Genomic DNA, 12,277 nt, shown 5'->3' with positions numbered 1-12,277 from the left:
TGGAACCTTATTTTCTACTTAACAATTGTCATGATTACCATTTCATGTCAATAACACATTGTGATTTTTCAAATCTACGTGATATTCAACAATTAAAGAAATTGAAAAAAATAAGTCTAACAGGATGTTTTTATATCTGTCAATCTTACAGAAGAAAATGATTTAATTGCATTTTCTGGATTACTACTGAATTTGAACATTTTTAAAAAATGTATTGTCATCATTATTCTTTTGTGAATTGCTTGCTCATTTCCTATTTTCTTTTGAATTTTTCTATTGTATATCTATTTCCTTAAAAATCAAATCTGATTTGTAATGGTTATTTAAGTGTTAGGAATATTATAATTTCAGTGTATATGTTGTAAACAGTTTTCTAGTTTGGGATTTATGTACTATATTAATTTTGTCTATGTGTTTTATAATGAGTGATGGGTATTAATTTCATGTATTCCATTTTATGGGTTGTGTCTCTTATGATTTATCTTCTTCAATATCTTTTTTTTTTCTTTTTGAGACGGAGTCTAGCTCTGTCGCCCAGGCTGGAGTGCAGTGGCACAATCTCGGCTCACTGCAAGCTTCGCCTCCCGGGTTCACGCCATTCTCCTGCCTCAGCCTCTCCGAGTAGCTGGGACTACAGGCGCCCGCCACCACGCCCGGCTAATTTTTTTGTATTTTTTTAGTAGAGACGGGGTTTCACCATGGTCTCGATCTCCTGACCTCGTGATCCGCCCGCCTCGGCCTCCCAAAGTGCTGGGATTACAAGCGTGAGCCACCACGCCCGGCCTTTTAATATCTTTTTTAGAAAGTCCTTCATGAGTTGAATATTTACCTGTATTTCTTTTTTGACAGTTTGACTAAGGAAGAATTAGCATACAAATAACTACATATTTAAAGTATAAAATGTGATAAATTTTAATTTGTATATATACTCGTAAGACCATTACCACAATCAAGGAAATAAATATATCCGTCATCCCGCAAAATTTCTGTATGATCCTTGTAATCCTTACCTTTTTTCCTTTCTTGCCCTTTTCACATTCCCTGTCTCCTGTTACCAGGCAGGCACTGATCTTTCTGTCGGCATAGATTGCAGAATTTTATATAAATGGGATCAGTTTGTAGCCTTTTTGTGTCTTTCGTTAGCATGATCATTTTGAAATTTATCCATTTTTTGCATATATCAACCGTTCTTTCGTGTTTATGGCTTAGTTAGTATCCCCTTGTATGAGTGCACCACACTTTATTTACATATTCCGCTATTGATGGACATTTGAGGGCCTTCCAGTTGGGATTTACGAATGTAGCTGCTGTGGATACTGTACAAGTTTTTGCGTGGAGTATGTTTTCTTTTTTCCTGGGTAAACACTGAGTATGGATAATACAGTTGGTTTATGTTTAGCTTTTAACAAGGTTGCCAAACTTTTCTAAAATAATTGTGCCATTTTCTGTTTTCTTCTAGCATTATATAAGAGAGTTCAGATGCTTTATATCTTCTCCAACCTTGTTGCAGACAGTTTTACCAAAAATTTCCATTCTTATAGATGTGCAGGGGTATCTTATTGTGGTTTTTATGTGCATTTGCTTGACGAATAATGATGTTTGAGGTTTTTCTATGCTTATTAGCCACTTGTGTGCCTTCTTTGGTGAGGTATCTATAAAAATCATATGTCTATTTTAAAATTTGCATTGTCTATTTTCTTATTATTGAGTTTTGAGAGTTCTTTATGGATTCTGGTTGCATATCCTTTATCAGATATGTAATTTTCAGGTGTTTTCTCCCAATATATATTTTTTTCAATTTGCCAACTTCCTCCACGTGACCACATGCTTCATAAAAAGGGCAGAGGAAACCATTCTCAGCTTCAGAAGATAATCTATATTTGGATTAAGTCAATTATGGCAGTCCCATTCTCCTTGCCAGGAATTTATCTAGGCAGAAATATTTTATCCAATTATAGCAGATGAGAATTGAAGAAATATCCTCTGAGAGGGAGGGCTTCTGGGAAAAGTTTCACCCACTGTTAAAAAGAGATATAGTTTATCTTGTTCCATTGTATGTTGTCACGTCCACATGAGACACTTGGAATTGTAGCATCTATCCTGCAGTTTAAGGAGACTAAATTAAGGACAAGCTGGCAAATTAAGGATGGGCCAGCAGAATATTTAAAATATCCGGGCATATATGATGTGAATTTGCTGAACCAAGCAATGTGGAATTGCATTACCTGGGGTCTTCTTGACTGTGAGAAGAAGCCTTTTAAAAATGAGTTAGGTTTTCTTTGTTGCAGCTATGAACATCTTAATTCATACAATTAAAGCAACATTCATGTTGCTTTAAATGCTTTATGGCATAAAGACATAAGTAAAGGGGTAGTGGGTTCAAGGATTAAAAATAAGTATGCTGCTAGAACACCAGGAAGAGAATGAAAGAATGAGCACTACTGTTTAAGGATGGCAGTTAAACACAAATTTCCAGGGTATGGAGAAAGCTCTGACACTATAAGTGAGGGTAGGCCTTTTGAAAATACATTCTTCTTGAAACTGAGTTTTTCAAATTTTTTAGCTTCATATGATTTGCTTTCCCTGGATATTCAATAGGCAGTAATAAGCATTAACACATAATCATTAGTAAATTAATATGTACTAAGCCCCTTCATGTCTGCAAGATTTTTAATTTTTTCATTTTTATTTTTTGTGGATGCATAGTAAGTGTATATATTTATGGGGTATATAAGATGTTTTGATATAGGCATACAATGTGAAATATGTACATGATGAATAATGGGGTATCCATCCCCTCAAACTCTTACTCTGTGTATTACAAACTATCCAATTGTACTCTTTCAGCTATTTAAAAATGTACAATTAAGTTATTCTTGACTATATCACCCTGTTGTGCTATCAAAACTAGGTCTTACTCATTCTTCTATTTTTTGTACCTATTAACCATCTGCATTCTCCCCCACATCCTCCCCCACCACTACCCTTTCTAGCCTCTGGCAATCATCCTAGTACTCTCTATCTCCAGGAGTTTGAGTGTTTGGATTTTTGGATTCCACAAATAAGTGAGAACATGTGATGTCTGTCCTTCTGTGCCTGGCTTATTTCACATAATATAATGCTCTCCAGTTTTTGCCAGACATACTATTGTAGGTAAATGTTGTTTTCCTTCAGCACTTTAAATATGTCATGCCACTCTTTCCTGGCCTGTAAGATTTCTGCTGAAGAGCCTGCTGTCAGATGTATTGAAGCTCCACTGCATGTTACTTGTTTCTTTTCTCCTGCTGCTTTCAGAATCCCTTCTTTATCCTTCAGGTTTGAGAGTTTGATTATTAAATGTCTTGAGGTAGCCCTCTTTGGGTTACTTCTGCTTGGTGGTCTACAACCTTCTTATACTTGGATATTGATATCTTTTTCTAGGTTTGGGAAGTTCTCTGTTATTATTCCTTTGAATAAACTTTCTCATATTTTTCTCTACTGTTGTAGGACTTTCTCCTAAAGACAGGATCCTTGTCACAAAGCCATGAAATATTAGGCTCGCAGACACTTTGAAGGGTGAGAAAAATGGAATTTACTGGGCAAAAAGAAAAAAGAGGGAAAACACGGACCCTCAGCAGAGTCAGAGTCCTGCTAGTATATGCTTCCCACCTTGCAGATTGGATTCTAGGTTCCACCCAGGAAGAGGAGGGGCCAGGCCTCTCCCCACGTGCAAATTGTGAGAACTTCTGTGGCTCCACCCTAGTGCACTCTCAGTGCACAGGCAGGTTGGAGTTTTTCCGGGAACCCCTTTACACTTGGCTGTCTTTTACCTCCACTTTAAGGGCAATGACTCTTAGATTTGCTCTTTTGAGGCTGTTTTCTGGATGCTGTAGGCATGCTTGTTTTTTTTTTTGTTTGTTTGTTTTTTGTCTTTTTGTCTCCTTTGACTGTGTATTTTAAAATAGCCTGTCTTCAAGCTCGCTACTTCTTTCTATTGCTTGATAAATCCTGTTACTAAAGGACTCTGATGCTTTCTTTAGCATGCAAATTCCTTTTTTTCCAGCTCCAGAATTTCTCCCTGATTCATTTTAATTATTTTAAACTCTTTGTTAAATTTAGCTGATAGAATTCTGAATTCCTTCTCTGTGTTATCTTGAATTTGAGTTTCCTCAACACAGCTAGTTTGAATTCTCTGTCTAGAAGGTCACATATGTCTGTTTCTCCAGGATTGGTCCCTGGTAGCTTCTTTAGTTCATTTAGTGAGGTCATGTTTTCCTGGATGATGTTAATACTAGTAGATGTTCTTCGGTATCTGGGCATTGAAGAGGTGTGTATTTATTTTTGTCTCCATTGTCTGGGCTTGTTTGTACCTGTCCTTCTTGAGAAAGTTTTCCAGATATTTGCAAAGACTTAGGTGTTGTGTTCTAAGCTTTGTCTTATTTAGGGGCATCCCAAGATCAGTAATACTGTGGTTCTTGCAGAGTCATAGAGGTACCACCTTGAAGGTCTTAGACAAATCAATAATTCTCTGGATTACCAGGCAGAGACTTTTGTTTTTGTCCCTTACTTTCTCACAAACAAACAGAGTCACTTTCTCTGTTCTGAGCCACCTAAGCTGGGAGTGGAGTGGCACAAGCATCCTTGTGGCCACCGCCACTATGAGTGCCCTAGGTCAGACCTGAAGCCTGCACAGCACTGGGCCTCATGCAAGGCCTGCTCCAACAACTCTCTGGCTTTGGCCTATGTTCATTTAAGGCCCTGGGGCTCTACAATCAGCAGGTGACAAAGCCAGCGAGGCCTGTGTCCTTACCTTCAGGATGGCAAGTTGCCTCAGGCCCCAGGTGGGTCTAGAGGTGCCATCTGGGAGTCAGAGACTACCTGGTGTTCTATTGTACTGTGGCTGACTTGGCACTTAAACCACGAGATGAAGTTCTTCATACTCTTCCCTCCCCTTTCTGAAGGCAGAGGAACCTCATCCCATAGCCAGTGTCACTTCAGGCCACATGGATTAGTGACAGACTATCTATTAGGAATACCATCAATGTTCCTTAACACTTGAGGGCTCTTAAATCAGCTTGTAGTAAATGCAGCCAAACCAGGGACTCAATCTTCAGAACAGTGGGGTCTCCTCTGGTCCAGGGCTGGTCTAGAAATGCTGTCTAAGAGCCAAGTACTGGAATCAGGGGCTCCAAGGGCCCATTTGGTGCTCTACTCTCCTGTGGCCATGCTGGTACCTAAGATGTAAGATAAACTCCCCTTTACTTTTCCCTCTGTTTTTCTCAAGCAGAAGGAGCTTCATTCCATAGCCACCATAGCTGGGAATATGCTAAGTCTAACCTGAAGCCAGCAAGTCTCAGAGGTTCACTGAAGGACCTTGTATTAGTCCATTTTCATACTGCTCTGAAGAAATACCCGAGACTGGGTAGTTTGTAAATAAATTAAAAAAAAAAAAAGGTTTAATGGTCTCACGTTGCACATGGCTGGGGAGGCCTCACAATCATGGCAGAAGGTGAAGGAGGAGCAAAGGCATGTCTTACATGGCAGCAGGCAAGACAGCATGTGCAGGGGAACTGCCCTTTATAAAACCATCAGATCTCATGAGACTTATTCACTATCATGAGAATAGCATGGGAAAACCTGCTCCCATAATTCAATTACCTCCCACTAGGTCCCTCCCATAACATGTGGGGATTATGGGAGCTACAATTCAAGATGAGATTTGGGTGGGAACACAGCCAAACCATATCAGACCTCCATGTGGTACCTGAGTATAGCTGCTGGTTATTCATGGCCTAAGGGCTCTTCAGTTAGCAGGTGATGAATGTTGCCAAGACCAGGTCCTTTCCTTCAAGGCAGTGCATTCCCTTCTAGCCCAGGTGGTGTCTAAAAATATCATCTTGGAGCTAGGGCCTGGAATAAGAGCCTAATAACTCTTACCAGTGCCCTATCCTGCTGTGGCTGAGCTGGTATCCAAGATGCAAGGCCAAGTCCTCCTCACTCTTCCCTCTCCTTTCCTGAAGTGGAAGGAATGAGTCTCTTTTGGAGCTATGAGCTATGCAGCTTAGGTTTAGTGGAGGGGTGATGCCAGCACTCCCTTGTGTAACCCAGTTGGTGTCTCAGTATGTCACCTCCCCTCCAGTCCAGTGTTTCTGGGCCCAGTTCAGAACTAAGACTTGCCTAAGAGTTGCATTCTTTATGACCTAGAGTGCATTTTAGATTTACTTGGAGACACAGAATGCTATAGCCCTCAAGTAAAGACTGTTGGGATTGGTGACTGACCTCTGGCTAGGGCTGGTTTAAATGCTACCTCCTGGGTGGGCATCAGCTGAATTTGGTCTGGTTTTCCTTTCCGTTCTAACAGGACATCACTGAGTTCAGTGCCTCACAGTTGCTGTGCTCTCCCTCCCGCAGCACCGAGAGATGCTCTCTCCAGCATGCTGCTGCTGTCCAGGGGTGAAGGAGGGGTAGCATCAGCAATTCAAAACTGTATTTTCTATCTCTTCAGTGCTTCTTTCAGTAATACAAGGATAAAACCAGATATTATGAGGGCTCACCTGATTTTTGGTTCTCATGAAGTTGTTTTTTCCATGTAGATAGTTGTTAAATTGGTGTCCTTGTGGGGAGTTGATGAATGGAGTTTTCTATTCTGCTATTTTGCTGTGTCTCTCTCCATCCATATCTGCAAGGTTTTAAATATTTATTGAATTTTCATAGCAACTCCATGACATAGGAACTGCAATTATCCCAATTTTACAGATGAGGAGAGACTGAGGCATAGAAAAGTTTAGTTACTTGCCCAAGTCACAGAACTAGCAAGTGAAAGAGCTAAAATTTGTTACCAGGCTTTTCATTTTACAGGAAAGGTAACTGAAGGTAAAGGAAGCCATACGAAATTATGATTTTCCTTTTCTTAAAGAGTTTCTTAATCTGATTTCAGCCTTTTTCACACCTTTATATCCTTGAAACATTGACCTGTTAATGAACAGCCATGAAAGTGTGTCCAGCTTTACTTACGATACCCCTTACACAGATTCTAAGATATGTGTGAGCTTTGGTGGTTCGTTTTTCTCAACGCCAGTGAATGCACACTTTCTGAGATGCTTATAGATTTAGGGTTTATCCTGCAATGACTGTCCCTCATCTTACATTTGGCCCCAGTACATACCCATCAGAATTTTGGGGGTGTTAGTATTCTTCTGTAGGATTTTCCTCCACTTATTTCCTAGGAGGGACTTTGCTTTGAATGTTGTCCTTCCTCCAATCTACTTGCACCTGTACATTATCTTAAAGAAATTATGCATATTTCTCTTAGTTTGGAATTGCTTTGCTCAAGGGAGTGGGAATTTTGGAGGCAGGCAATTTAAATCACTTGATGGTGGATGTTATATTCATCAGGATGACTCTTGATTCAGGTATAGAGATTGATTTATTTATCATACATATTATAGAGGTAGATTATATGACATCAATTTGAGGGGAAGTGAAAAGGCAGGCTTTTGTTTCTCAAGAGACTCAGAGAAATTAGATTAATCAAGCAAGGAGGATTTATATTAATGACAATCTACTGATGGCGAATTTTGTCTTGATCATCCACCCCTAGTTTCTGGAGCAACCATCTTACCACAAAGGATTGAAATAGGCTCTATAGATGCCTAAATGTTTGCCTTGCAACTGTGAAGAAAAGTGGCATTTTTGCCTGAAGAAAAAAAAAAAAATCTTACTATGGACAGCAAAGAACAATTTCTATGGACAGGAAAAACAAATAAGTAGATATTTGTCAACCAAGTATAGGGTTAGTTTGGATATATGTGTCTTTTATTTTGGCACTTATTGTCTTGTTTTGTAGAAAATGAACTCTTTGGTAGTTTTCTATTAAATACAGAGATCTTGCAGGACAAATAGCTTTTTACTTAGGGCTCATTGCCCTAGAACACAAAACAGTTTAAAGGCTTTTTCCTCTCAAGAAAAGCCTTTTGAGGTAATACATTTCTACATGTTAAGGGACAATTTGGAAATGAATAAATCCTAATTGGGGCTTTGCTAATCCAGAATTTATAAGCAACCCAGAAGCTAACAACTCTTAAGCCTCTTTGCCTGTATTTTCAGGTAAATTTAGGAAATAAAATATTTATCATTCAGCATCATCTCCTTGACATACGTATGGTGATATTTTGAGGACTAACATTTCTTTTCTTTTTTTTTTTTTTTTTTTTTTTGGAGACAGGGTCTTGTTCTGTCACCTAGGCTGGAGTGCAGTGGCGCAATCTCGGCTCACTGTGCAACCTCAACCTCCCAGGTTCAAGCAATTCTCCTGCCTCAGCCTCCCAAGTAGCTATTACAGGCGCCCACCATGATGTCAGGCTAATTTTTGTATTTTTAGTAAATACCAGGTTTCACTATGTTGGCCAGGTCACTCCTGACCTCAAGTGATCTACCCACCTTGGCCTCCCAAAGTGCTGGGATTACAGGCATGAGCCACCGCACCCAGCCTAACTTTTTTTTTTTTTTTTTTTTTTTTTTTGAGACAGTTTCGCTCTATCACCAGGCTGGAGTGCAGTAGCACAATCTCAGCTCACTGCAACCTCTGCCTCCCAGGTTCAAGCAATTCTCCTGCCTCAGCCTCCTGAGTAGCTGGGATTACAGGTGCCCGCCACCATGCCTGGCTAATTTTTGTATTTTTAGTAGAGACAGGGTTTCACCATGTTGGTCACGCTGGTCTCGAACTCCTGACTTCGTGATCAGCACACCTTGGCCTCCCAAAGTGCTGCAATTACAGGCATGAGCCACTGCGCCTGGCATAACATTTCTTTATTTGAAATTGTTTCTATATGTTGGTAAGTACTAATTGTGAACAGATAACTCCCCATTTGGAATTAACTGGCTAATGATTTACTAATATTTACATTATTTATGGTGTTTTACCATTTAAGCAAGGATATTCTGGGGAAAAATATGGCCTTACTTTCTGTTTGCGGGAGACTATGACCAAATAATTGGAACACACAGCTCCATATTTAAGGATTGAGCTAACATGGTGACGATGTCAGTTTTATCTGTGGTTATCAATTTATACAAAGAGTCTGAGAAAACTAAGTCCTCACTTAGAGTTTTCACGTTACGTCATGTGTATAGGTACAATTAGGGAACAAATTGCTCCGTCTTCCTTACTTGTAATTATTCATAGTGACATTGACAGGGCATACATTACTTTAAATGAAATTATTTAGCCAAGCTATCAGGGACTTTTGTTGGCAAATAACAACTCATCTTTGGGCTTTTTGTCCAAGCATGCAAGAACAGTTAACACAGAAACACCTTTTTAATAAAACCATACAGGACAGAAATTTGAAGAAAAAACAACTATTTATTCCATGTTCACTCTCCAGGTGTAGGGGAATAATTGAATGGGTGTAACATCTTAATTAAGGCTCTTTGTCAAAATATGAAGGGTATTTAGGGACAATGAAGGGTGTACATCTTTGTGTGGGTCTCTAAATTTATAGCATTAGCACGAGGGGTGGAACCCTGCATTTGGAGAACTCTTTGAAAACATATTAATAACATTTTGAAGAATGAGAAATGACACCTTAATTCGTGGTTTTGCCTCTGGGTGAAGCAATTACATTTGAACAAATGTTTCTCTATTTGAGTGTGTTTGTCTAAGCTTCTAGGTGTAGTATGTGGCCAACATCTTATTAGGTTGTCTTTTATCCATGTTTTTAGAAACAATTAAGTGATCAACATTTTTTGATTTGAGGATATTTGACTTCTTGTATGAAGACACTTTGGATATCAACAACTTTTTTTCGGGGTACTTTGGATGTAAACAAATTCTTCGAAGGGCTTCTTCCTAAATGTTTATAGCCACTCTTTATTAGTATATTCTTAATTTGGATTATTTGTCACGGCAAGCAGAGGAAATTTTGAAAAAACAATTCTGTGTTTAAGATTTATGTTTAAGCATATGATGACACAGTGGTGTACAAACACTTCATTCTTTGTTTGTTAGTCGTTAATAGTGAAGAGAAACCTGCGTTCAAGTCTACCTCTATCACTTAATAGATGAGTGGTATTGCCAAAATTACTCAAAGTTTCTGAACCTCAGTTTCCCATCCAAAGAAAATGGGAAACTAATAGTCCCAAACCTGTAAGGTTACTGAGAGGATTGAATGAGATATGCATGTAGATTACTTAAAACAATACCTGACATATAGTAAATGTTCAATGAGGTTTGCCATTCTCAAATAAATGATAAATGCTACTTTACATACAGCTCTTTACAATTTATACCCTTTTTCCCATTCAGACATCTTAGGGTTTTTACTCAAAAGACTGTTTTTTCTTCTATCCCATTATTGAATGCTTTCAAAACGAGTTTTTGAGGATACTACGTATCTGTAACTTTTTCGTTCTTCCTCTTTCAAACTGATATGATGATAATAAGCAGCTTATTTCATAGTTTTGTAAAAAGTCATCTTCTGTGTATGCTGTGAAAATTTAACATAATATTAGGGTGGATGGTTTACCTTCAGTATCTCAGCTGATCTATCTAGAAGTGCACCGTATAAAATATTAATACTTTAATTTTATTCACGATGAAGGTGAGTTTCAGAAAAGATAAGTAACTTGCCCAAGATCATATAGCTAGTAAATGACACTGTCAAAACTTTATAACAGGTCTGTTTGACTACAGAACTGTTTTCTTAACCATCAAACCACCATAATTATTTCTCCATTGTAAATTTAAAAGTCATATTGAGTTGTAGAATTCTATTATTAATGGTACTATTATTTAATATAACACACAATAGCAACTAGACAATTTAATTACTCTGTGTAAGGAAGATTTTCTTCCCACTCTTTATGTAACAGCTGATGAAAAGATATACTGTTCCCTACTTCTTTTTGTTTACTTTCAGTCTAATATTCTGAGAAAATATTTGTGAGAACCTAGACTATTATAATAGCTGCCAGTCTGAAGAAAGAGAGATATGTGTGACCTATTATATGAGAGACAAGAATATTCCATAGTGGAATACGTGTGTTGGGTGTAGGAAAGAGAATATAGAATGTGACTATGTGTATCTGAATGACCAACCAGATAGTGGTATTATGGATTAAGTTGAATTGAATTCAATTGGAAGGGTAAGATTTCAGAAAAAAGATAACAAGTTTAGATTTCAAAAAGTTTAATTTTCCAATAATATGGCTTCCAAAGGTTAACTAATTTAAGAAAACTGGCTAATGGTTAAATATTTCCAGGAAAGATGAGATGCAATCACTGATATCAGTAAGATCTTTGTTTCCCTACATCATTATTTTGTATTTGTGACAAGACATCCATGATTATACAGATTAAATTATTCCTCTCTCTAGCTTTAAAACCTTCCTCATAGTGTCATATCTTACTAGAGAAAAATAAGTTGGAGTCTTCAATTTGTCACCCCCTAAGCATGAGGCCTCAGTCATAATTATTTTTTTCTGAAATATACTCTCCTCATCTAGCAAGAAAGCATAAATACAGTATGAAGATAAAATGAGATTATATGTATGAAAATGTTTAAATACACAATACATATCCTTAGAAATTACAGAGTTTTACTATATCATGCCTTCCATTGCATCCCAAGAAAAATCCTCATTTAGATTGGCATCGATCTTACATTTCTCCATTTTCTCATAGTTTTATTTTCATTCTTTCTGGACTGCTCATTCTCTTTCTCTCCACTAATGTAAGTTCCATCCATCTCTTTATGCCCAGCTAACTGTATAATCTTCTGTCAATTTTTTAGTGTGGGGCAAACACACATACTTTTGTTATTTAAATGTGTCAAGCAAGGGTGCTTTGTTCTGTTCTTCTGCACTTAAGTGCTACAAAGCACCTTGAAGATAGGTCACCTTCTCTTTTTTTAGCACCTTGAAGATAGGTCACCTTCTCTTTTTTTACGAAGGGCTTAGTAAATAACAGTAAAACAAGATTACATTTCACCTAAATTTCTTTTTATATTTCAAAACATTACATTTTGTTTCATCTTCAATGAATGGAGAATGTGATTCTAGAAATGAAACCCTTTTCTCTCTTTGAGATCTGGTGTTAAATCCTCAATGCCTTCTTTCACAGAGCTGTACTTGTCTAGGCGGATTAAATTCTCCTTTGCTTTTCCCCATCAACTTTATTTACATGGTGGGTGATTTATGGTGCTATAATAATTTTTAGCAGGAAATTTTCTACATGCCATATATGTCTATGCATTTGTTATCTTTAATGACTATTGGAAGTGTTTTTGCCATTAACGTC

The sequence above is a fragment of the Symphalangus syndactylus genome, chromosome X (genome assembly GCF_028878055.3).
Source record: "Symphalangus syndactylus isolate Jambi chromosome X, NHGRI_mSymSyn1-v2.1_pri, whole genome shotgun sequence".
Taxonomy (NCBI): domain Eukaryota; kingdom Metazoa; phylum Chordata; class Mammalia; order Primates; family Hylobatidae; genus Symphalangus; species Symphalangus syndactylus.
The sequence above is the reverse complement of the archived record's forward strand: the minus strand, read 5'-3'. Positions refer to the sequence as shown.